This window comes from Felis catus, chromosome D3 (genome assembly GCF_018350175.1).
Source record: "Felis catus isolate Fca126 chromosome D3, F.catus_Fca126_mat1.0, whole genome shotgun sequence".
NCBI classification, from domain to species: Eukaryota; Metazoa; Chordata; class Mammalia; order Carnivora; family Felidae; genus Felis; species Felis catus.
Window position 1 is genome coordinate 64447981 of NC_058379.1, and position 27253 is coordinate 64475233.

The 27253-nt window shown below is 36.6% G+C and overlaps 1 pseudogene; it reads right to left on the reverse strand.

The window, feature by feature from the left end:
- Nucleotides 1–12738: 12738 nt before the first annotated feature.
- LOC101083882 lies at nt 12739–13079 on the reverse strand (annotated as a pseudogene).
- Nucleotides 13080–27253: the final 14174 nt, after the last annotated feature.

Consider the following 27253-nt stretch of genomic DNA (forward strand, 5'->3'; position numbering starts at 1 on the left):
GACCTGAATCTTGTGCTAGACAGGTGCACCAGATCTAGTCTTCAGACAGACCTTGGAGAAATATTTGGGATAGGGGAACTCATTAAACCCAGAAACAGGTTTCACCAATCTCAGGTGATAAGAAAAGAGTTTGTTAAATTGCTTGGTCAATTTCAAGATTTAAGATGGAAGATTACCAGGAACAGGCTACTCTGATCTCAGACTTAGAGAGAAGGCAGATGTGATGGGAGAAAGAAGACAGATGCGAAGCGATGCCCTAGAATTTCTTGGAACAGAGTTTAATGAAAAGTTCTTTTAAGTGGCCATGCTAGTGGGATTTTTAAAGTTGATTAGTTGACAAGACTACTTAGCATATTAGAACACTGAATACTCCAAAGTTAAAGATTAAAAAGATTTTTTTTTTCTCCTACTCTCACTTAATTGCTTTTTGCAGCTTCCTTGAAACAGCTGTCTTCTTATCCTATCCTAATGAGGCACGACCGCTGGCATGGAATATTCAATGCCATTTTTCAAATGTGATTCATGGAAAAATAAAAATCCCTTTTTCTATAATTTTCCTGGTTGACACAAGGAATTAGGAGACATTGGCCCAAGGAGAAACATTAGGAACTCACCTGGGAGCTCTATGACCTAAGAGAAAATGAGAATTTCATTGCACAGATTAGCATTAAGGTGAGAGGGAATTATTCTGCTATTTTTTAAATGGATATTTTCATTTTGAATAAGATTTACAGAGGGGTGCCTAGGTGGCTCAGTCAGTTAAGTGTCCAACTTCCACCCAGGTCATGATCTCACCATTCAAAAGGTTTGAGTCCTGCATTTGGCTCTGAGCCTGCTTCAGATTCTGTGTCTCTCACTGCCCCTTCCACCTCTCAGTCTCGCTCTCTCTCAAAAATAAACATAAATAAATAAATAAATAAATAAATAAATAAATAAATAAATAATAAAATTTACAGAGAAAGGACAGTGTTTAATCTGAAGGAAGTATTTCTATACTCTAGCAAATTGTGAAGTACTGAGGGAACTATTTCAGGTATGAGAGTAGGGGGCATTATGTCATAACAATGTAGGCTGATTCCAGGATATGTAACCTTATGACCTTTGTTATTACCTATTTACAATTATTATTATCATTATTACAATTATTAACAAATATTCACTCTGCATTGCATATGAACCAGACACTATTGACGACAATGAGGATTCAATAGGCACACAACAGATTAAGCCCATGCCCTCATGAGGTACTACTATTTTATTTTTCATAATAACTGGGATGCCATAATCATAATTATTTTTTTCTTAATATTTATGAAAGCAGAATGAACTGAGAATAAAGGAATTCATCATATCACCATTCAACAATATTGAGTTTTTCCTGCATGGCAGGTACTGCTCTAAGTGCTAGAATCAACACATTTTGTAGAGCTGTGCTTCAAAGGTTTAGTTCCTCAACTTCTTTTGAGAACCAATCATCCTGGCAACCTGTGACAGTGATATGAGTCTTCCCCTTGCTCTTATCACGATGGTTTCCCATATTCTTATTTTCTCTTTTTTTGTTACTTTTCTCACAATCTCTACACTATAATCCTGATACTTACTGTTCTTTAGCTAAAGGTTTTCATATTTTAACTTCTTACCTATGTCTCTACTTCCTCTAAATTTTTAACTCTTCACAGGAAGTTTTCTTCCCATAATCAGAGAGAGGATGTTGATTGGAAATATCCTTCTAATCTCCTCTTATTTGCTGATGAAATTTGTGATGTATGAAAACTTTTTTCTCAGTTTTAAAAGTGTTAAATATCCTTCTAATCTGCATAATACGGCCCCAAACTGGCCAATTGCTTTGCCGGAGTTGTCAAAACATGGTTCTGATTCAGTGACATGCAGTTCTTTCTGTGCTCTGGTTTGGGAAGTATGTTTTTTCCAGTGGAGAAAACTGATGCAGTGGCCTCCAACAATATAGAGTTTTCTTGAACATAAATTTTGTGGAAAGATATCATGAAGAATTCATTTGTGAGGGATTCATTCCCTCACCAAATATTTACTGAGTGTTGAACCATATGCTAAAAAATGATCAAGACACTTGGGATACAGCAATAAAACAAACTAACCAAACAACTGACCATCTAAGTCCCTTCCCTCATGGAGTTTGCTGGTTTGCTGATGAAATTTGTGATGTGTGAAAACATTTTCTTGGTTTTAAAAGTGTTAAATTTAGTGTAGAGTGTAAGATTTATTTGCTTGCTTGTTTATTTCATTGCATATTTATTTCTTTTAATATTTCCAGAGAAATCTGAAAATGCTGTGTAGCAAATAGGAAAGACATTTCCCATAGTTTTGATCAAAGCCTCCTTCCTATTTTGAAACTAAAAGAACAAAACTGCAATATTTATGACGATATAAAAAACAGCCCATTCAGTCCTTTTTCCAGGCAAATGGTGGAGTTAAAACAACTGGCAACTTCTGGTTTATGCATTAGACTGCTTATGTGGATATAATCGTGTATCAATATGTGTTTGTATACACAGATATGCGTATGTCTTTGTGTTTTTTTCCTAGTAGGTGTGTAGCCACTTACTATTCTCTCCTGAAAGGTGAAAGAAAACTCAAAACTTATAGGATTGTCTCCCAAGCTCACTTAACATAATCTCAGGACAAGGGTCTTATGAGTGTTGTTAGTATTCTTGCTGTATAAGATGTGACCTTATATATATTTCTAATGATTGGCTTTCAATTCGTACTTATTCTGTATTTCAATATTCTTATTCAACTACATAACTGAGGTATCTATCTATGCACTATTTTACCATAAAATACTAAGTTGATGAAGCTGCTAAACAAGGAAATTTGTTTTCATGTGTGAGGTGTCTATGATTAGAAATTTGACAGTTGGGATATCTTCTTGTTTTTATCATTTGGGCACCATTGCTTCAGTGTCATCTGGCTACAACCATTTAGAGAAGTGGGTATAAGAGAGAAACATAAAGCGGATCTATGATTGCTAGTTGCCAAAAGTATACATTCAACTGCTAAAACATTGATGGCCAATGATCTGCTACTTACATTATTTTATAGGTTCCTTAGTTTTAAAGCATTTACCTTAGTTTCCTTTGACTAATTATAGTAACAGAGTCAGTCTGATACATACAAAGATTGAGAGGTTCCCTAAGGGAGAAATTTCTAAAGCACTAGGATGACTGAGGATTTAACAAAACACCTCTTTCAGGGGATAAATACTGACTACAATTCTTTTTAAGAGAGCTAAAGCCTTTATTTTCACTATTAGAAATAAGTCCAAAATGAGTCCTCCTTCTATGAGGGACAGTGGAGTAATTCACATTCATTTTTGAGGCATCAGGGCATATACCATATCTTTTCTCAGCAATGTATACTGATGTTTTATAAGGCATCATTAGTGGGAGGATTACATATTTTGGAAACACAGAAATTTGAAAAAAAAATTGTTCTTTAAAAAAGAAGAATTAGAGCATATATGATTTCCCCACTTGTATTTTGTTGGTATCTGGTTCAATTGCCTGGATAATGAGGTGAGCCCTTTGTGTACAGGACAGAGGCACAGAGAAGCTTGTCTGGAATTGGAGGTAGTCACGGGGCTGTGAGGGAACTTAAGCAGTTCCCTGTCATCTTTCAGGTGACATTAGACTGTGGGATTTCCTAAATGCATTACATCACACTTTCATGGATTTATTTATAAAATAAATGGCCCCCTCCACCTTCTGTTCATGATATGGCCATAGTGACTCAGATATCATACAGCAAGCATTTTTTAAATGTACAATCAAGTGGGTTTTCTTCCTTTAGCTTAATGTAAAAATAACATGTTAATTTTAGAAAACTATTTTTTTTAAAATGATAAAAAAATAAAACCAAATAAACAGCTTCCTCAGGAGGACAAGAATATAAATACATACCATGCCTACCTACCTTGCTAGAAAAGAGACAATTGTAGGTGAGAGGAATGGAGAAAGTGGAACGGGCCCGACTGTCTCCCTCCCAACCCTCCACAACTCCTAGAGGAAGCAAGAGTAGCGAGGAGAGTGAAGTTTAGAGGAAGCAATAGAGTAGCGGGAGTGAAGATAATAGAGACCCAAAGCCCTCTTTCTTGAGGTAATTCTGAGAAGTAGCAGATCTTTCAGAAACTATGTACAGTGAGGAACAGTCAACTAGGGGTGACTTGAGGCTTTTATTTTAGATTGGATTATTGCCCAGTTCCTTTCTCTCCTATAGCACTGTTTTATATCTGCATGCCTCCCCTGAGCTCATGGACATTGGAGTATATTAAATTTGGAATTGGGCTATAAAAATTGCTTTTTCCAGTGTGATGTTAGCAACCACAACCTGAACAGTTGCTTGAAAATGTAACTTCTGGTTGAACATGTCCTCTTACACTGCTGTCATTTGCTATGAGAATGAAAATTCCTTGGGTAAATGCATGGAGCTTCTCAGTAGTCTGAAGCTAAATCCAGCCTCATCTGAACTCACTGAACCTCAGTTGACCCCACACATATACCAGAAGTAAATGCTCTTCACTGTAAGTCATTGAGTATTGAGGTGGTTTGTTGTCCAGCACTATTGACCAGCAGATTGCTACAGATGTCCAGTCAATTGGCCTGAAACTATCTCCAAGTTCTCCAGCCACAAGTGAGATGAGGAGAGACCCAAATACTTCCCAGTAGCCAAAGAAGATAAATATGAGGAATGGGGGAGAGTACCTCCAGGTCAATTAGGCTTCTAACAGAAACAACAATGTAAGTCACATTGTGTGTGTGTGTGTGTGTGTGTGTGTGTGTGTGTGTGAACTGAGAAGTTTAAAAGCTTCTTAACAACAAGATAATTACAGCCTTGAATTAGTGCACTAAAATAAACACAAAACTTGGTATGCTAGAAAACGGGGGCAAATCAATTATATAAAATTAGGGTGTACTGACCTTCAAAGTTAGCTGGTCCTCACATTTTCTCTCTTAGGAATGTGAAAGTGAAGAAACCACTTGGTTTGGGTTAGAAAGGCAACAAATCAGTGCACAGAACTGGAGTTAGAAGTATGGCAAGCTTAGAACCCTATGAAAGTCAAAGCTATGATGGGCTGAAAACAGTGAGTTAGCAGAGATAGCTATTAGAAGAGAGAAGTGATTTCAACTCAGAAAAAAATCAGACACACAATGAGGAAGAGACGGAATTAGTAGACAACCTGTACAGCTACTTGGGTTGCTGGCAGTTTCCTGATTATATTTCTAAATCTTTTGATATTTATTCTGGCAATCAAATATCCATTACTTAAGTAATTTGGCTCGTTCTCTGTTAACCTGTAACACACAAAACAAAACAAAATACCTCTGTTATTTAAGCACCTGACAATTTGAAATAAGGCTAAAAACAATAACTTGTTTATATTTTTATATCCAATAGTCTTTTTTTTTATTTTTTTTAACGTTTATTTATTTTTGAGACAGAGAGAGACAGAGCATGAATGGGGGAGGAGCAGAGAGAGAGGAAAACACAGAATCGGAAGCAGGCCCCAGGCTCCGGGCCATCAGCCCAGAGCCCGACGCGGGGCTCAAACTCACAGACCGTGAGACCGTGACCTGAGCTGAAGTCGGACGCTTAACCGACTGAGCCACCCAGGCGCCCCTATCCAATAGTCTTTGATTCTAAAATAACACATGACAACATGGCAAAGTTTACTCTGGGTGGCTGACAGACCTTTTATCTCATTACAAATGGCACCAATTTGTTTCAAGGGCCTCTCTTTATGAGTAGGTCTGATAAAGTTTTGGGGTGATGGGGGGCTCATGGGGTCCAGAGCCGATGGCTAAGAAAGAATTCTTGAAGATGTCTTTGGTGCAAAAAGGTGATTTCATTAAAGTATGGGGACAGGACCCACGGGCAGGAAGAGCTGCACTGGGGTAGTGACATGTAATTCATTATATACCCTCAGATTGGGAGGGGTAAAAGTAAGTCTCCAAGGAATTTTAGAAGCAAGGTTTCCAGGACCTCGAAGGGCTAGCTATTGCTAGGGAAATGCCATTTATTACCATTTAATAAAACTTCAGTCATGAGACCCTTCAGATGTATATCGAGGGGCCATAAGCTTGGAATATGATTGCCAGCATGTATCTTGGGGCAGTTGAGATAAAGGAAGTTGACTTACAGGATCCTAGAGGTTGGGATAATGTTAAGCTAAGGTTCTCTTTTGCCCCTAGCAAAGTGTCATTATTGAGGTAGCTGAGCTTCTAGAGGGAGGTCACTCTGCTGGTTTCAAGAACTTGTTAATGGGCTGTAGGCAGTAAGGGAATTTAATTTTTCATTTGTCTTAGTTTTCCACATTATCATGGCAAGCATTTAAACTCCCTTCCTTTGTTCTTGGGTAGTTGGAGTATCCAAAGAATATCACACAGATCCCACTGGCGTGGGAGGGGGCATGCTAGCTTATACTTTGCCCCTCAGCCTGCCTCATGCTCCCTCATCAGGTCTGTGTGTTTCTCCAATTTCCAATATGACTCAAAATTGTAATTTTTTTTTGGCATCATCCCAGGACTGCATGCCATTTTAGCAGAAATGGTGAATCCATTTCTAGGGGATACTAAGAAAATTCTTCTTAACTCAATCCATATTATCTCCTCAGGAGAATAGAAATGCCCATCTCCATTCACTAGTGCCATTCACTTCTTAACTATGAGAGAACTAAATGCCACCTCTCTGTGGTGTACAGACTTCTACCCTCACAAAGCAGCCAAAAAGCTAGGTCAACACAGGGAATTTGACCCCATAACTGAAACACTCTTTTAATTGGGGGTGGAGTAAGAAGGAAGGAAAAAGAAAAATTGCACAGACTGTCTATGGAGTATAAGCAAGCCCTGCAGATTCATTTACATATCTAAATTTAGCCAAATTTAGGCTCCTCACAAGCTCTCTTCCTTCCTTTAACTCACCACTTTAAAAGGATTTGCAAAGAGGTTCCCTGAAGTGAAATTGAAGCTGAGAGAAAACAGTGAAATATACTTATGTTTTCTCACTTGAATATTCTGAAGACATATATTTAGCCTATATCTTTAATTTATGATGTACTCTTAACAATGACGTTTCATTACTTATATGAATGATCAAAGAACTTAGAATTTAATACTAATATTGGCCTTGCTGAATTATAGAAACAGCAAGATAATTGACATATAGTATATGACTATGGCAATGATAATTTAGATAAATTATGCTCTAAACCCTTCATTTGCTTAATTATCTGAATATTTCAGTAAAAATGGCCTGGATTACAACACCAAGGTCACAATCTATAACAAAAAGAAATGGTATGCTGGACTTAATTAAAATTAAAAATTTCTGCTCTGTGAGACACTGGCAAGAAAGTAAAAAGACAAGCCACAGACTAGGAGAAAATATTTACAAAATATATATCTGATAAAGAGTGCCTTTTTTGGGCATCTTTTGTATATTTGGATAACAAACATCCAAAGTAGCCTTTGGATACCAAACTCAGCAATAAGAAAACAGACAACCTTATTTAAAAAATGGGCCAAAGACTTTAACAGACATCTCACCTTAGAGATACAGATGGAAAATAAGCATATGAAAGGATGCTCCACATAATAAGTCATCAGAAAAATACAAATTAAAAAACAATGAGATACCACTACATACCTATTAGAATGGCCAAAATCCAAAAGACTGACAACACCAAAGGCTGGTAAGGATGCTGAGCAATAGAAATAGTCATCCATTGCTAGTGGGAATGCAAATTGGTACAGCAAATTTGGAAGACAGTTTGTTTCTTACAAAACTAAACATACACCTTCCCATATGATCCAGTGATTGTGCTCCTTGGTATTTACACAAAGGAGTTGAAAACTATGTTTACACAAAAATCACATCTATGTTTATAGCACACATCTATAAACACACAGATTTTTGTTTTATTATTATTATTATTATTATTATTATTATTATTATTATTATTTTAGAGATAGCATACAAGGGGGTAGAGGGGTAGAGGGGCAGAGGGAGAAAAAGAAAGAATCTCAAGCAGGCTTCATGCTCAGTGTGGAATCTGACATGGGGCTTGATTTTATGACCCTGGGATCTGACCTAAGCCAAAATCAAGAGTCAGATGCTCAGCTGACTGAGACACCCAGGCATGCCAAACACACAGATTTTAAGAGTAGCTTTATTTATAATTGTCCCAAATTCAGTAGGTGAATGGATGAATAAGTTGTGTGTATTCAGACAATGGGATATTATTCAGTACTAAAAAAACATGAGTTATCAAAAAAGACATTGAAGAAGCTTAGATGCTTATTACTAAGTGAAAGAAGCCAGTCTGAAAATGCTGCACCCTGTATTATTCCAACTATATGACATTCTAGAAAAAGCAAAATGATGGAGACAGCCAAAAGATCAGCAGTTGCCAGGAAATAGGGAGTGTTTGGTGGAGGTAATAGATAAATAGAGCACAAAGACATTTTAGGACAGTGAAACTACTCTGTATGATATTGTAACAGTAGATACATAACATTATACTTTTGTCCAAATCCACAGAATGTACAACCCAATAAACTATCAACTTTGAGTAATCATGATGTGACAGTATGGAGGTTTATCAATTGAACAAATGTATCACTCTGGTCCAGGATGTTGGTCATGGGGGAGACTGTGCATGGGTAGAGACAAGGGGATCATGAGCTATTTCTGACCCTTATTTTCAGTTTTACTGTGAACCTGAAACTTCTCTTAAAATTAGAGTTTATTTTAAAAAGTGGTCTAGATTGAGAAGGCGTGCATTTATTTTTTATTTTTTAATGTTTATTTCAGAGAAAGACAGAACACGAGTTGGGGAGGGGCAGAGAGAGAGAGAGAGAGAGAGAGACAGAATCTGAAGCAGGCTCCAGGCTCTGAGCTGTCAGCACAGAGCCCTATGTGGGGCTCCAACCCACGAACTACGAGATCATGACCAGAGCTGAAGTCGGACACTTAACCAGCTGAGCCACCCAGGCACCCCATGCATTTATTTTTTTAATCAGCCTCCATTTGACCAATATCAAGAGTATGCTTAAATATATTTTGATTGTGGGGCACCTGAGTGGCTCAGTTGGTTGGGCATCTGACTTCGCCTCAGGTCATGCATGATCTTGTGGTTTATGAGTTCGAGCCCCACATCAGTCTCTGTGCTGACAGCTCGGAGCCTGGAGCCTGTTTCAGATTCTGTGTCTCCCCTGTCTCCGCCCCTCCTATGTTCATGCTCTGTCTCTGTTTCTCAATAATAAATTAACGTTAAAAAAATAAAACAATATATATTTTGATAGTTGCTTAATTCTTCAGTTCATCATTTGAGTGGATAGACAGGTCAATCAAGCATCATGAGTAGTTTGATCTTTAGAAAGAAAAGGCCAATACAGAGAGGTCATGTAAGCAGGAAGTTATTCTTTTATCATTATTATTCTTTCAATCAAAGGGACCAAGGGTAGATTTATTGCATGTTTCCAGCTCATTCACCTCAACCTTTCCAGCTCATTCATTCCAACCTTTGAGAGCATTTATAGGAATTCTCTTCACAGAGTCATGAGAGGTGAACTGCTAAGAGTTCTATGATTCTTGAAAAATATTGTATTTATTCTCTGCAGACTATAGATGCAAGTAAAAGATGCTAGCATTGTGATAGGACTACTGGTTGTAGGGCAGATGATGGAAATCCTGGGAGGTAGAAGGCAGTGGTACGTAGTTGTCAGAGAAGAGTAGAGGTGGCAATCAGAATATTTTCATACATAGATATCTTTGATGATGTCTCATTGGGATCATGAGGCCCCTAGAAATAAAATCCTGCTTAATCTGATTTGGATCATAGCTCCTCAGCCAATTCTACTCCAGCAATATCTATATCTTAAACAGTAAAGAACAGTTTCTCTTGGGAAAAGAAAGAGGGGCGTGGTTTGGAGAAGCTTAAGAAAGACCTTTGCAATAATTTCCCAAGTATGTGCTTAAATTTTCCTCTGTGGTCCTCTCCAAACTAATTGGTATTTACATAATACTTGTTATAGGCACAAAAGGGTGGCTGTGGACTGGAGAAGGAAAATACCCAGACATTTTTGGAATAATTGAGTCCTGAATCTGAATTACTGTTAATCTTTAGGGACTCAGAAAGCTCTAGTAGCCTACTGGTCAGAGTGACAATTTATGCGATTTAGGAGGTAAATGGAGTTTTGGCTAAGGTTTATTCAAAGCAAAATTACCACATGGCTGTTCCCCAGTCCTTAAGTATATAGTTAGACTAGATGTACTCAGCAAGTGACAGAATCCCTATACTGATTCTACGACCCATTAGATTGGAGCTCTGGAAAAAGCCAAGTTAAAAAAAAAAAAAGAAGAAGAAGCTCTCTATTCTTATGAAAAATAATAAAACAAACACAATAGTACATTCATGGGAGCTTCTTGGAGATTGGTGCCATAATCAATAATTTAAAAGATATGGAGTGGTATCCATATCATATCTCTGTTTAAATTACCAATGTGGACTGTACAGAAAATAGATGGATCTTGATGAGTGAGAACAATTACCATAAACTTAATCATTTGGTGACATCAGTTGCAGTTGAACCACATGTATTCTCCTCAATAGAACAAACCAGCACAATCAGTGACATCTGATATGTACTTATTAATAATTTGAGTACATTTTACAGTATACAAATGTGCATAGTTTAGATTTTACCTGACTTGGGCAGTGGGATACCTTTATTCTGTTATATCAAGATTATATCAACTGTAATTAGTTGGCAAGAAATTTTATATTCTCATATCGCACAGGACACGTTGGTCTACTCCATTGATTTTGTCATCCATGGGACCTGGTAAGCAGAATGTAGAAATTAAGAAATTTCCTGTCTTGGTAACTTGCATTTGTTGCATCCAGGGGTCAGAAGATAAGCCCCATAAAAATTCAGTGGTCTGTCACTTCGTGAAACATTTAGAAATTATTCATCTGTTGCTTGTCAGGATATTTCCTTTAAAAGAAAGAAAAATTGTAACATCATGTAATGACAACTACTAAGAAAGTTTCAATTTTTTTTTGGTTGGGATCTTAGGATTTTGGAGGCCATATATGATATATCTGATTGTTTTGTTTCTAGTGATTTATTAAGAAGTCCCCAAACTGGCAATTTTGACTAAGATCCAGGGAAAAATAAGGCTTTTCACCTGGTCCCAGATGATGTTCAAGCAAATCTGCCATTTGGCTCTTAAAGTGTCACGGCAGGTTATAATGTTGTCAGCAGGCTCTGAAAAGCTCTGTTAAGAGTATCATAGTGTAGTCTCCTAGAGGTTAATAACAAACCTCTGTTTCCCTCAGCAGATAACAGCTATTCTTTAAAGAAGTTGTTCTCGAACTTTTTGGTCTCAAGAACCCTTTATGGTCTTAACATTTATTGAAAATACCAAAAAGTTTTTGTTTATGTGAACTGTATCTTTTTAAAAGTTTTTATTTAAATTACAGTTAGCTTAAATACAGTATGAGCTTCATGTGTACAATATAGTGATTCAACACTTCCATACAACACCTGTTGCTCATCACAACAAATGACTCCTTAATCCCCATCACCTATCTAACCTATCCCCCACTCACCTCCCTTCTGCTAACCATCAGTTTGTTCTCCACAGTTAAGAGTTAGTTTCTTGGTTTGCCTCTCTCTCTTTTTTCCTTTTGCTCATTTGCTTTGTTTCTTAAATTCCACATATGAGTGAAATCATATGGCATTTGTCTTTCTCTGACTTAATTCGCTTAGCATACTTTCTAGCTCCATCCATTTCATTGCAAATGGCAAAGTTTAATTCTCTTTTATGACTGAGTAATATTCCATCATATATATGTAATATACATTTGCATATATATACATATATATATGGTGTTGATTTTAGCTATCGTGAGAGGTTTGAGGTGATAATCTCATTGTAATTTTGATATGCATTTCCCTGATGATCAGTGATGTTGAGCATCTTTTCATGTGCCTGTTGGCCGTCTGTAGGTCTTCTCTGGAAAAATGTCTATTCATGTCTTCTGCCCATTTTTAAATTGGATTATTTGTTTTTTGGGGTGTTGAGTTATATAAGTTCTTTATATATTTTGGATACTAACCCTTTATCAGATATATCATTTGCAAATATATTCTCTCCCATTTCATAGGCTGCTTTTTATTTATTTTATTTTACTTTTTTAAGTTTTGCAGACAGAAGCAACCTGGATGTTCTTAATGCTTAATTATTTATTTTGAGAGAGAGAGAGAGATAGAGCATGAGTGGGGGAGGGGCCGAGAAAAAGGGAGAGAGAAAATCCCAAGCAGGTTCTGTGTTATCAGTGCAGAGCCCGACATGGGGCTTGAACCCATGAACCATGAGATCATGACCTGAGCAGAAATCAAGAGTAGGATGCTTAACCAACTGAGCCACCCACATGCCCCAAGCATGGCTGTTGTTTATTACTTTTCCTTTGGACTGAGAGAGGAACCAGTACAAAGTCCTTCTGGAGACCCAAGCCCCACAGCAAGACCAGGGGGCAAGAGGGGCTGGGCCAACAGGAAGCCCTGCTCCAGTGTTTCCATTGAAGAGAAATGCTCCTGTACCTTTGTTGTCTTGAAGTTTAAAGGACTTGTTTCATTGTGACCAGGGAGCCAAGGGGAACCCTGTGCTGACTATGGAGAAATCTCAGGTTCACATTGCCTAATAGGTACAGATGAGGGTCAGGAGGATGAAGATGGCCAAAGAGCAACATGTTCTACCAGTTCTCCTGCTGAAGCAACTTTAGTTTCTTCTCATAGTTGGAGGCTTTGTTCATCAGGCTGTTTTTCTCCTTCTCTAGAGACTTCTTGGCCATTTGGGTTTATCTCTGCCTCAGAGCCTAGAGTTTACAGCCTCCAGGTGCCTACTGCACTGTGACACCTTCTCCTCCATCTCCTCCATCTCTAGAGCAATGCCCAGATTCTCCCACTTCTTTTTCATCATGCTACTTGCCAGGATCCCCCAGACATTATTGGACACCCATGGGTTGCCTTTTAGTTTTGTTATTTCCCTCACTGTACAGAAGCTTTTTATTTTGATGTAATCCCAATAGTTTATTTTTGCTTTTGTTTCTCTTGCCTCAGGAGACATATCTAGAAAGAAGTTGCTATACAGACAATGTCAAAGAAGTTACTGGCTATGTTATCCTCTAGGATTTATATGGTTTCAGGTCTCACATGTAGGTCTTTAATCTATTTTGAATTTATTTTTATGTATGGTGTTAGAAAGTGGTCCAATTTCATTCTTTTTTTTTTTATATGAAATTTATTGACAAATTAGTTTCCATACAACACCCAGTGCTCATCCCAAAAGGTGCCCTCCTCAATACCCATCACCCACCCTCTCCTCCCTCCCACCCCCCATCAACCCTCAGTTTGTTCTCAGTTTTTAAGAGTCTCTTATGCTTTGGCTCTCTCCCACTCTAACCTGTTTTTTTTTTTTCCTTCCCCTCCCCCATGGGTTCCTGTTAATTTCTCAGGGTCCACATAAGAGTGAAACCATATGGTATCTGTCTTTCTCTGTATGGCTTATTTCACTTAGCATCACACTCTCCAGTTCCATCCACGTTGCTACAAAAGGCCATATTTCATTTTTTCTCATTGCCACGTAATATTCCATTGTGTATATAAACCACAATTTCTTTATCCATTCATCAGTTGATGGACATTTAGGCTCTTTCCATAATTTGGCTATTGTTGAGGGTGCTGCTATGAACATTGGGGTACAAGTGGCCCTATGCATCAGTACTCCTGTATCCCTTGGATAAATTCCTAGCAGTGCTATTGCTGGGTCATAGGGTAGGTCTATTTTTAATTTTCTGAGGAACCTCCACACTGCTTTCCAGAGCGGCTGCACCAATTTGCATTCCCATCAACAGTGCAAGAGGGTTCCCGTTTCTCCACATCCTCTCCAGCATCTATAGTCTCCTGATTTGTTCATTTTGGCCACTCTGACTGGCGTGAGGTGATACCTGAGTGTGGTTTTGATTTGTATTTCCCTGATAAGGAGCGACGCTGAACATCTTTTCATGTGCCTGTTGGCCATCCGGATGTCTTCTTTAGAGAAGTGTCTATTCATGTTTTCTGCCCATTTCTTCACTGGGTTATTTGTTTTTCGGGTGTGGAGTTTGGTGAGCTCTTTATAGATTTTGGATACTAGCCCTTTGTCCGATATGTCATTTGCGAATATCTTTTCCCATTCCGTTGGTTGCCTTTTAGTTTTGTTGGTTGTTTCCTTTGCTGTGCAGAAGCTTTTTATCTTCATAAGGTCCCAGTAATTCACTTTTGCTTTTAATTCCCTTGCCTTTGGGGATGTGTCGAGTAAGAGATTGCTACGGCTGAGGTCAGAGAGGTCTTTTCCTGCTTTGTCCTCTAAGGTTTTGATGGTTTCCTGTCTCACATTTAGGTCCTTTATCCATTTGGAGTTTATTTTTGTGAATGGTGTGAGAAAGTGGTCTAGTTTCAACCTTCTGCATGTTGCTGTCCAGTTCTCCCAGCACCATTTGTTAAAGAGGCTGTCTTTTTTCCATTGGATGTTCTTTCCTGCTTTGTCAAAGATGAGTTGGCCATATGTTTGTGGGTCTAGTTCTGGGGTTTCTATTCTATTCCATTGGTCTATGTGTCTGTTTCTGTGCCAATACCATGCTGTCTTGATGATGACAGCTTTGTAGTAGAGGCTAAAGTCTGGGATTGTGATGCCTCCTCCTTTGGTCTTCTTCTTCAAAATTCCTTTGGCTATTCGGGGCCTTTTGTGGTTCCATATGAATTGTAGGATTGCTTGTTCTAGTTTCGAGAAGAATGCTGGTGCAATTTTGATTGGGATTGCATTGAATGTGTAGATAGCTTTGGGTAGTATTGACATTTTGACAATATTTATTTTTCCAATCCATGAGCAGGGAATGTCTTTCCATTTCTTTAAATCTTCTTCAATTTCCTTCATAAGCTTTCTATAGTTTTCAGCAAACAGATCCTTTACATCTTTGGTTAGATTTATTCCTAGGTATTTTATGCTTCTTGGTGCAATTGTGAATGGGATCAGTTTCTTTATTTGTCTTTCTGTTGCTTCATTGTTAGTGTATAAGAATGCAACTGATTTCTGTACATTGATTTTGTATCCTGCAACTTTGCTGAATTCATGTATCAGTTCTAGTAGACTTTTGGTGGAGTCTATCGGATTTTCCATGTATAATATCATGTCATCTGCAAAAAGCGAAAGCTTGACTTCGTCTTTGCCAATTTTGATGCCTTTGATTTCCTTTTGTTGTCTGATTGCTGATGCTAGAACTTCCAGCACTATGTTAAACAGCAGCGGTGAGAGTGGGCATCCTTGTCGTGTTCCTGATCTCAGGGAAAAAGCTCTCAGTTTTTCCCCGTTGAGGATGATGTTAGCTGTGGGCTTTTCATAAATGGCTTTTATGATCTTTAAGTATGTTCCTTCTATCCCGACTTTCTCAAGGGTTTTTATTAAGAAAGGGTGCTGGATTTTGTCAAAGGCCTTTTCTGCATCGATTGACAGGATCATATGGTTCTTCTCTTTTTTTTTGTTAATGTGATGTATCACGTTGATTGATTTGCGAATGTTGAACCAGCCCTGCATCCCAGGAATGAATCCCACTTGATCATGGTGAATAATTCTTTTTATATGCCGTTGAATTCGATTTGCTAGTATCTTATTGAGAATTTTTGCATCCATATTCATCAGGGATATTGGCCTGTAGTTCTCTTTTTTTACTGGGTCTCTGTCTGGTTTAGGAATCAAAGTAATACTGGCTTCATAGAATGAGTCTGGAAGTTTTCCTTCCCTTTCTATTTCTTGGAATAGCTTGAGAAGGATAGGTATTATCTCTGCTTTAAACGTCTGGTAGAACTCCCCTGGGAAGCCATCTGGTCCTGGACTCTTATTTGTTGGGAGATTTTTGATAACCGATTCAATTTCTTCGCTGGTTATGGGTCTGTTCAAGCTTTCTATTTCCTCCTGATTGAGTTTTGGAAGAGTGTGGGTGTTCAGGAATTTGTCCATTTCTTCCAGGTTGTCCAATTTGTTGGCATATAATTTTTCATAGTATTCCCTGATGATTGTTTGTATCTCTGAGGGATTGGTTGTAATAATTCCATTTTCATTCATGATTTTATCTATTTGGGTCATTTCCCTTTTCTTTTTGAGAAGCCTGGCTAGAGGTTTGTCAATTTTGTTTATTTTTTCAAAAAACCAACTCTTGGTTTCGTTGATCTGCTCTACAGTTTTTTTAGATTCTATATTGTTTATTTCTGCTCTGATCTTTATTATTTCTCTTCTTCTGCTGGGTTTAGGCTGCCTTTGCTGTTCTGCTTCTAGTTCCTTTAGGTGTGCTGTTAGATTTTGTATTTGGGATTTTTCTTGTTTCTTGAGATAGGCCTGGATTGCAATGTATTTTCCTCTCAGGACTGCCTTCGCTGCGTCCCAAAGCGTTTGGATTGTTGTATTTTCATTTTCGTTTGTTTCCATATATTTTTTAATTTCTTCTCTAATTGCCTGGTTGACCCACTCATTCGTTAGTAGGGTGTTCTTTAACCTCCATGCCTTTGGAGGTTTTCCAGACTTTTTCCTGTGGTTGATTTCAAGCTTCATAGCATGTGGTCTGAAAGTATGCATGGTATAATTTCAATTCTTGTAAACTTATGAAGGGCTGTTTTGTGACCCAGTATATGATCTATCTTGGAGAATGTTCCATGTGCACTCGAGAAGAAAGTATATTCTGTTGCTTTGGGATGCAGCGTTCTAAATATATCTGTCAAGTCCATGTGATCCAATGTCTCATTCAGGGCCCTTGTTTCTTTATTGACCGTGTGTCTAGATGATCTGTCCATTTCTGTAAGTGGGGTGTTAAAGTCCCCTGCAATTACCACATTCTTATCAATAAGGTTGCTTATGTTTATGAGTAATTGTTTTATATATTTGGGGGCTCCGGTATTCGGCGCATAGACATTTATAATTGTTAGCTCTTCCTGATTGATAGACCCTGTAACTATTATATAATGTCCTTCTTCATCTCTTGTTACAGCCTTTAATTTAAAGTCTAGTTTGTCTGATATAAGTATGGCTACTCCAGCTTTCTTTTGGCTTCCAGTCGCATGATAAATAGTTCTCCATCCCCTCACTCTCAATCTAAAGGTGTCCTCAGGTCTAAAATGAGTCTCTTGTAGACAGCAAATAGATGGGTCTTGTTTTTTTATCCATTCTGATACCCTATGTCTTTTGGTTGGTGCATTTAATCCATTTACATTCAGTGTTATTATAGAAAGATACGGGTTGAGAGTCATTGTGATGTCTGCAATTTCATTCTTTTGCATGTTACTCTCCAGTTTTCCCAACACCATTTGTTGAAGAGACTGTCTTTTTCTGATTGGATATTTTTTCCTGCTTTGTCAAAGATTTATTGACCATATATTTGTGGGTTCATTTCTGAGTTTTCTGTTCTGTTCTACTATTCTAGTCTGTTCTACTAATCTATGTGTCTATGGATTGTATGTTTTGATACTTGCTATGTTAGAAGTAAAATTGAGGAAAAGTTAAAATACTTATTAAATAATTTATTGAGAGTAACAATAATAAACCCATTATATGACAACATAAATGATGTATTTTTATGAAATGTTCACTGGTTTCTCACATTACTACCACACTCACAATACTTCTGACACAAGATGTGTGGAATATTTCTTGCTCCACATCAAGAAATTCTCTGTGACCTCAGCTGGGTGTCCTATAATTCAGTTTAATTCCAACATAAAAGGAATTAGTGCAAACCCCACAGATTAAGGAATTAGTCCCATGAGACTGCCCCACACCTTAGAAGCCAATTGCAAGTAGTAAGCCCCTGGGTTATCCACAGTTTCTGTCTACAAATTGGCTACAAATTGGACATTCCCATGACCTCCCTCTTGGACTCAATTATTTGCTAGAACAGCTCACAGAACTCAGGAAAACACTTACTTCTATTTGCCAGTTTATCATATGATAAAGGATATGATAACATTAATAACCAGATGAAGAAATATGTACGGCCAGATCTGGAAGTACAGCAGCCTCTTTCCCTCTGAAATTAGAGTACATCATTCTCCCAGTATATGAATGTTTTCACCAACCTGCAATTTTGGGATTTTTATGGAAACTTTCTCAGGTGGCATGATCAATTATTAATTCCACTTCCAGCCCCTCTCTCCTCTCTGGAGAATGGAAGATAGGGCTGAAAATTACAAACTTGATCATGGCTTGATCTTTCTGATGACAAGCCTATATCCAGAAGCCATCCAGAAACTCACTCAGGGTCATCTCATTAGAACAAAGGATATCCAGGCAATTCCAAGAGATTTAGGATCTCTGTTTCAGGAACCAGGGTCAAAGACAAAATATTAGAACAAAAGATACTCCTAGTGTTCTAATCGCTTAGGAAATTATAAGAGTTTTAGGAGCTCTGTGTGGGAACTGGTCAAAGACTAAATGTTACCACCAAACGTTCTCCTAGCATCGCTATTTACAAGTGTTTTAGGAGGCTTGTTTCAGGAAATGAGGATCATCTATCTATCTATCTATCTATCTATTCATCCATCCATCTTTCTATCTTTTTATCTTATTGTTCCACACTCAGCCACCTCTGTGCTGGTTCATTTGGCTCCTGAAAAAGAGATCAAAGTGAAAATAAAAAAATTCATGGGTTAAAAAATATGGATGATCCCAACAAAGCCAATCTGGATACTACTACTGAATGCCCAATCTATCAGTATATCCAAGAAGACCAGCTAGTCATCTGCTGCAAGAACAGTTACATTGGAAACCATCCATTATGGATTGGGAAATGATTTGTTCTCATTTGGGCTGCACTTACATAGCATATGGATTTGCACTGACTTCCTAACACATATCTACCAGCAATCCTATCATTCTATCTGAATGTCTTATTCACCACTGTAATATCCTAGACTACATTGCTTCTAATTCAAGAAATTTATTTTGCAACAAAAAAGAAAAAAAAAGTCTAGTAATGAGCCTATTCTGAAGCAATTCACTGGCTTTACCATCACTAAGAAAAAGTTGGACTGATATATATGGTCTGCCTTTTTGAGAAATTAGTTATAAAGCCAATTAAGAGATGTTTTCTGACATACAATGCTTTTTTCCCATAAACAAAGTAGAGTGACTGAGAAACATATGATGGAAATGTGATATGTGCTTTTCAGTACAACATATAATGAACCATTCAGAGGATGCTTGCTTACTAATAATTTGACTTTAGAAACTTCAGGCGTAGTAGTCTTCATACCCAAGAAGGAATCTTTCTTTAGAAGATGACACAATACTTCATTTTAATTGTAGATTTGAATTGCCACATAGCATTTTTGGCTCCTCATGATTGTAGTGAGCCATCAGACATAGAAGGGGCAATTCTTCCCTTCCCCCTATGTCTGTTAGGATACTTACTTTTTTTTTAAAGTTTTATTGTTGAATTATAGTTGGCATATCAGGTACTTAATCTTGACTCTAATGGAGAAATTAATATACTAGTATATAAGGGAGATAAGAAGTGTTTATGGAACACATGGCATATTCTGAAGTTCCTCTTCCTACTGCTGTGTTGTGAAGCAATATAAAAACTCACATATACACTGGGTGTTGTATGGAAACCAATTTGACAATAAGTTTTATATTAAAAAATTAAATAAATAAAAAATATTTCTGAAACCTTTAAAAAAAAAAAGAAACTCACATATACATAGGGCAGCCAAATGTCCTGGTTTGCCTGAGACTGTCTTCATTTATACATCTTATTACTAACATAATTACTAATATCACTCTCATAGTCAAAAGTTTCTCAGGTTAAAATATAAAGTATATTATGATCTTAATCACATTGTGAATCTTCAGAATTTGTGATATGGATTGCCCCACTAGTAAAAGACTCCCCAAAACTAGGTCTTAGTTGAGGACAAGAGAAATGTTGAATGAGCAGTGGAGAAAATGTTAAATATACCAACCCAGCTTTGTGGCCAGCTGCAGAAATGAGAACTCTAGAACCTACTTGTTTTCTTTCTTGCTCTCTTTTATCTATCTATCTATCTATCTATCATCTATCTATCCAACTATCCATCTAGATATGTATCTATAGACATATATCTCCATCTATATATGTGGAAAGAGCTTTAGATATATACATATAGTATAATATATCTAATATATAAATGATATAGACAGATATAGATATAGATGTATCTTGATATGCAGATAAACCTAGCTAATAATTTATCTAATATATATGTATGTGGGTATAATTTATTTTTTCCTACCATCTTCCTATGGCATGATGATTGTGATTAACTATAACTTAGTGCAAACTTTTCTAGCTGTAAAGATAGGATTGAAGTTAATTCTAATTCCTAGAAGAAATAATAGATGGAGCTTGGGCCATCCATTTGTAAGAAAAGGTAAGTGCATTTTCAATTATTTGAAGATTTGTGTTCTGTCAGGAAGCAGGTTCTTTCTGACATTGTTAATTATTGAAAAATTAAGTATGGGAAGAAGTATAGGGGAACTTCTTAAATATGTAAAGATATGTATATGTGGAAATAGAAACATATGGTCTTTTTGTCTCCAATAGTTGCTTACGAACTAAATGAACTTAACAGAATTTAATGAAAACAAAAACAGTTATTATTAATGACATACCTTTTTTTACTCATCTTAACAAAGATTTTGCTAACCATTGTTCATTCTGTGGCCTGGCACATAAAAATTTGCATAATAAAATACATCATGAAAACTATAGAGAAGGAAAGGAAGAAGAGAAGAGATATACAGTGACATGATTTTCCTCTAATAGCTGAAGTTTCCACAAAGGAATTCACTTATCTGATGGATTTGAAGTAATAGAGGAACTGTGCATGGTCTTGAATTCAACTTGGACATCCTATGTCATTCCAATCACACAGAAGCTAAGTAAACTCCCAAATGTTCCATTTTAATGTCTATTGTTTGTTGCTCTATGGAGTGAAGGCTGAGACATAAAAAGTACTTGTGTCATTCCACACTTAGCCAGGCATAGCTAAAGGGAAAGAATAACTCAATTTGAAAATTGATCTCAGAACTCAGCTAGGACTAAAAGCTGATTCTGGGTAGGGCTTCTGGTGAGGGCTTAAAAAGTAGGAGACAGCATAGAGTTTAGAATCCTGACATGACAAACAGTGACAGAAGATTATACCTTAGTTCAGATAATAGGATCATTTTCATAAAATCCAAAGAATTAATATATACAGAATAGTTCTGACAAAGTAGAATTAAATATTAAATTAGTAAGAAAGGGATACCTGAAAAAAAAACATTTTGGGAAAAACCCCAAAACACTCCTAAATATCACTAAGTCAAAAATAACATTACAGAGAACATTTTCCACAATATTTTCAACTGAATGATAGCAAAACAAAACAAAAGAAAAAAAATCCTTCCTCCTATTAGTTTTTTTTTAATAGCTTTACTATAGTATAATTGAACAATAATTTGTTAGGTGAGACCAGAGCAGCATTTAGTCTTGGGCTAATTATTTCCCATTACTGAAGCAAGACCCTTCTGGGTTTTCTACCCAATGCCCTGTGAAGCATGAAGGTTTCCAGGATGACTTACAGAAACAAATATTATTCTTCTACCTGTGTCAACACCAGCCACTCTTACCTCCCTGGTCTTGGTTAGTTTCCCCACGCAATTCACTAGGCAGCTGTCCGCTGAATAGGTGAGGAGAATCCTCTATAGACTTCCAGAATTCTCTCCCTCTGAATTTCTCTTTTCTCTGGTATGCTATGAGCATCAGCCACCTCTGTCTCCCTGGACTCTCTCAGATCTGTCTTCTCAAGTAAGAGATTCACAGCCTTGGCTTCAGTTCCACCTTTTAGAGCTGTGGCTTAGAAACTCTTTAGGGCAGTCAGCTGGAACTATCATTTTATTTTCCAGTTCACAGGGATCCCTGCCCTTCATCACTGATGTGCAGTGTCCTAAAAGTTATTGTTTCATATATTTTGCCCTTAGGGTAGAGGAAGTGCACTTGTTTCAGGTGATAAGGTAAACATTATTCCTATTGCAATACTTTAAATTGGTTAGAAGCAAAAGACCACCTTCCATTAGTTTTAACGAAATAAAAAATGAATTACTAACTAGATACAAAATTTTGTATTGTGTGCTCTGATTCAAAACAATTTTAAGATACATTCAAGAAGTTTAATCTCTTGTAGGGAATATAAAGCATGAAGGTTAATCATTGAAATGCAAAGGCAAAAAAGGATAAGCACCAAATCAATAGGATAAAGGGATATGAAAGTTTAGATATGAAAGATTGTTCTCAGCTCATAGCAGTAGGGAAAGTTTAATAGAAGAAAACACTTTTGAGGTGGATGGAAACCATAGGACAACCAGGAGAGGTAGAATAGTGGTCATTACAAAGTAAAGATAGACTGGTAGAAAGCCAGGAAGAATGTCAGGTGACAGACACAAGAGTATCAAATTCTATCAAACATTTATGAAAGAAGTAATAAAAGTCTTTAACAAACTCTTTCAGAAAATACAGGAGGAGAAAGCCCTTCCCGACTCATTTTATGAGGTGATTATAACTCTGATACCAAAACCTGGCAAAGATACTGCAACAAAAGAATATTACAAACCAATATGTGTCATGAATATTGACATAAAAATCCTCAAAACAGCATTAGCAAATTAAATTTAGTGATATATAAAAAGAATATTTTATGACCAGTGTTGTGTACCCCAGAAATACAAGGTTTATTCAGCAAGATTTATTTCAATTTATTAATTGAAAAATAAATTAATGTAATTCACTGCATTAATAAAAAAAGGAAAAATTATACTAGTTTCTCAACAGATCTAGAAAACGCAATTGACAAAACTCAACACACATTCATGAGGAAAATCCTTACAAACCAGGGAAATACCTCAGTCTGATAAAGGGCATCAAAAATTCCTTTAGCATATAACATTCTAAGGAATAAAAAAGGGAACACTTTACCCATATGAAAGGAAAGGAGGAAAATATGAATGTGATTAAGTGCATATGAGTGTGTTCAATATTATTAGCTATCTGGAAAATGTAAATTAAAATCACAATGAGTTACCATTACACATCCATCAGAATAGCCAAAATTGCAAAGCAGCACAAACCTAAATTAGTGAAAATATGGAGAAATTGGCACACTACCAGTGGTAAAGTTGGTATTCTATCAGTGGCAAAACCACATTGGTAAAGAGTTTGCTGTTTCTTAAGAAGTTACACCTGCCGTATGATCCAGCAATTCCATTCTCATGTATTCACCTACAAGATTTGAAAATGTATGTTTGTACAAACATTTACTGATGGATATTCACAGCAGCTTTATTTATAATGGCCCAAACTGAAATCAATAGGGGGATAGAGAAATAAATTGTAGTATATTCATACAAGGGAATAATACTGAGCAATAAAAATAGCCTGTTGATAAATGAAGCACCATGGAAAAATATGCTGAGTGAAAGCAAGCTGAACACAAAAGGGTACGTTCTCTAATAACCCATTTGTATGAAGCTTAAAACAGGCAAAGCTAATTTATGGTCATAGAATGTTGAGCAGTGATTGGTGAACATACTGGGAGGGGAATAAATGAGCTTTTGGAGGGGGTATAAGTGTTTGGTATCGTGATAGCAGGGTGAATTATATAGGTGTAAGCATTTATCAAAATACATTGAATTATACGGTTGAAACCAATACACCTCACTTTTATGTACTATACCTCAATTTAAAATAAACTAATAGAAAAAAATGACACAAATATTTTCATGAAAATGTTATATATATATGTATATATATGTACATATATATGTATATATATACACATATACATATACATTTCTGATATATTCCGAAGAAAGAAGTCCCTATATTGGATTGAAGCCTGTGACAGTACTTTCAAACATAAAGAAGTGCTGGATGCCAAATTTTATTTACAGAAATCATTGAGAACAAAGCAGAAGATTCATATTATGATGTTCCATCAAAATAAGACCCACAGATTCTTTCTGAACAGGAAGTATCTTGTTAAAGTAATGTTTTTAGATAAGTATGTACAGTTGCAAGGGCATGTGTAGAGACTAGAATTAGGTAGAAAGGGATTTCTGCTCTACAAAACTACCACACATAGCTTCCTGTAAAGGAAAATCAGGCTGCTGGACAACTGCAAGCTGCAAAGTCAAAGGCCAAGGAAACAGTGCAGTGTATGAGCATCATGGAGCATAAACAAGTCCAAGGACATTCTTTCAGTGAATGAAGGACTCTATTTATTATTGAAATCTAGGAAAAGGATAGGTAATGGGCTAAAGCCAGAAAGTATTCACACAGGAGCAGCCAGTCTATATCTTAACCACATAAGCATTGAATTAGCCTGAAGGCACAGAGTCAACACCCAATTACTGAGGCAAGTGCAAAGAGAAGAGACATCGCAGTGCATTGAATTTAAATGCCTAATAAATAGAGATGCCCTTGCCTTTTCTAAAGATGCAATTAAGGACCTTCAGTTCCAGTAACCACATGCTCTGGAATTAAAATGGTTCTTTTTTATTTTTTTTTTTCTACAGATGGTAGATGTTCCAGCACATGCTTCCTTCTAATACATTTTAAAAAGAGATTCAGTTCACCATTCAATCCATAGACAAGTATGGAGCATAGTTGCAATAAAGTCAATTCTGTCAGTATATAGGGGGCAGAGGGTTGATTAAAAATAATAATGATCAATATTATTCCTCCATGAAAATACAAAACTTATATTTGAGTTGAGGTGACAAAACTCAGTTAATCTGTTTGGTGTTTGTTTGTTTGTTTGTTTGTTTGTTTGTTTGTTTGTTTTTTAACAAACCTACATAGACAAATGAATTGTCCTTCTAACAGTGTCTTTGAAGCTGAATGTCTATTTCATCATTAGACCATTTTGAAACACCTTTAATAATTGTGCCAAGAACCTATGACATGTGATTTTACTAAGTATTCTGAAGAATTACAAATCGTGACTCTTTGAAGTGTCTTTGGTTTTTTTTAAGCAGTAAATAGTTCCTTCAATATAGATATTTCAGATAAAGAACAAGGTAATCCCATTATGGTTTAAAAAGGGGGGAAGAAAGGGAAAGAAGGTGTTGAGACAAACCAGTTTCCTTGTACGGACTATGTTTAGGCTCTGAAGAGAAATCCATTTTTAAAAAATGAGAAACTGTCCTATCAAATGTCTGGATGTTTCCAAATACCCAGCTGTTTGGCATTATGCAGTTCCTTCATCCGGTTGATTGAACAGTGAATGTTTCATTGTACATCTGCCTGTTCACTGCTGTGTAAACACTATCATTAGCTTTGTTATCATCGCTGCTACAATCTGACCACCTAAATAAATCCTCACATATACAGTTCATTAATGTTTTATACTTTTCCAAGGATTACTTATCTTCTGCAATCTTATCTTATCCTACAATCTTAAGTAAGTGTGTCAGGTATGACTTGACCCACTTTCCAAATAAGACACGGTCAGGGCCTTGATTTCACTCACTGGAAATTTGTGCAGGTTAGGAAAGAGGACAAGGAGATTGATGCCTGAGCTGTGAAGGAGTCCTGCCTCCCTGCTGATTTCCATATTGTCCCCTATGACTGACTTCCAGGGAGGATCATCTCAGGAATGGTCCTGTTCCACACTTGTGCTCCAAGTATTGTTCTCTATCTGTTAAAATTTCATCCCATTGTCCTCAAAAACTAATTTTTCCCTTTGCATGAGAGAGAACTGAACATAAAAAATATTTTCGCCTATATCTCCTGTAGGCAGATAAATCATTGGAACTTTTCATTCTCTTATTTCATACTCTGATATCTTTTGAAATTGCTTCTAAATCATTTTTATCACATAATTACAAAATATTGTTCTTTTTGACTTAGGTATATGAATAAACCAACACTCATGTTTATTATTCTACTTAGGGGGAGAATTCCTTCTTGGGGATGGAGGACAAAGAAAATTTAAGATTATGTATTGGAGTTAGTTCTCTTGAGTAAAAGAGCACCATGCTTTTTTATAGCATAGAAATATTTTTGCAAGTGAAATCATATAATAGTTACAGACCACATCAGTAGCTTCTTGTTAATTCAGTAATAAACAAAAGTCACAGAGGATCAAAGTTATTTGCTCTAAGATCTCCTAGAATGGAACATACATAATTGGGGATATAAATTGAGTGCCTCTGCCATGCTTCACCTTTACTCCACCCGTCTGTTTTCTGTTTAAGCCTGTCTATTCTCTGTCATAGATTTGTTATAGGCACAGTTTTAAAATTTAATTTTGCTAAATCTGGAACATCCATCTAGTAAATATTCAATTTAATTCTCAAAGGTATTTTTAGTTAACCACTGTTCTTTGCCTTTAATGTCTAACTCTTTAGCCTAAATTTGCACTTAAACTTTCTCAAATCATATCCTGTACATCATATAAGCTCTTTAAAAAACAGCATGATAAATCTTATTGAGAGGGTGAGGGGGATTTAGTTCTAATCCATGTAACTAGCTGAATATACACATAAGTTTAATTCCAAAATATAGAAAGATTTCCAACTAGCAACCCAGTGATAAAACATAATACTACCTTTATATAACAAAGGTATACCTCAAGCTGTACTATGCACAGAGGAAGCCCTCAATGATTGCACCCTGCATTTGATGGACAGAGCTTAGGGAATAAAATTATATTAAATAAGTAAAATTGCTAAGATTTTATGAGTACTGATTCTGAGAGACTAACTGTCCTCATGACAAGCCTACTTTCCCTTATAAAGAAGAAAGGCAACTTGTCCAGCCTCACTCCATTGTTAGGTGGTGACAGGCTTATACTCTGAAATACAATGCTATACTGCCTCCCTCTTAGAAAAGAGACTGCCATTAGTACATCTGCTCAGGTTCTTATATATTTGTCCTAATTTTCCCACAAAGTTTTTACTGGAATTCATAGAGCTTGTCCCCAGTGCCAGAGTATGCATCAGAGACAGAATTTGAACATAACTTATGAACTAATGCAATGTTTTGTGTATCCATTTGAGAAACATTTATAAAGTGCATACTATGTTCCTGGCACATGTAGGTGAACATTCT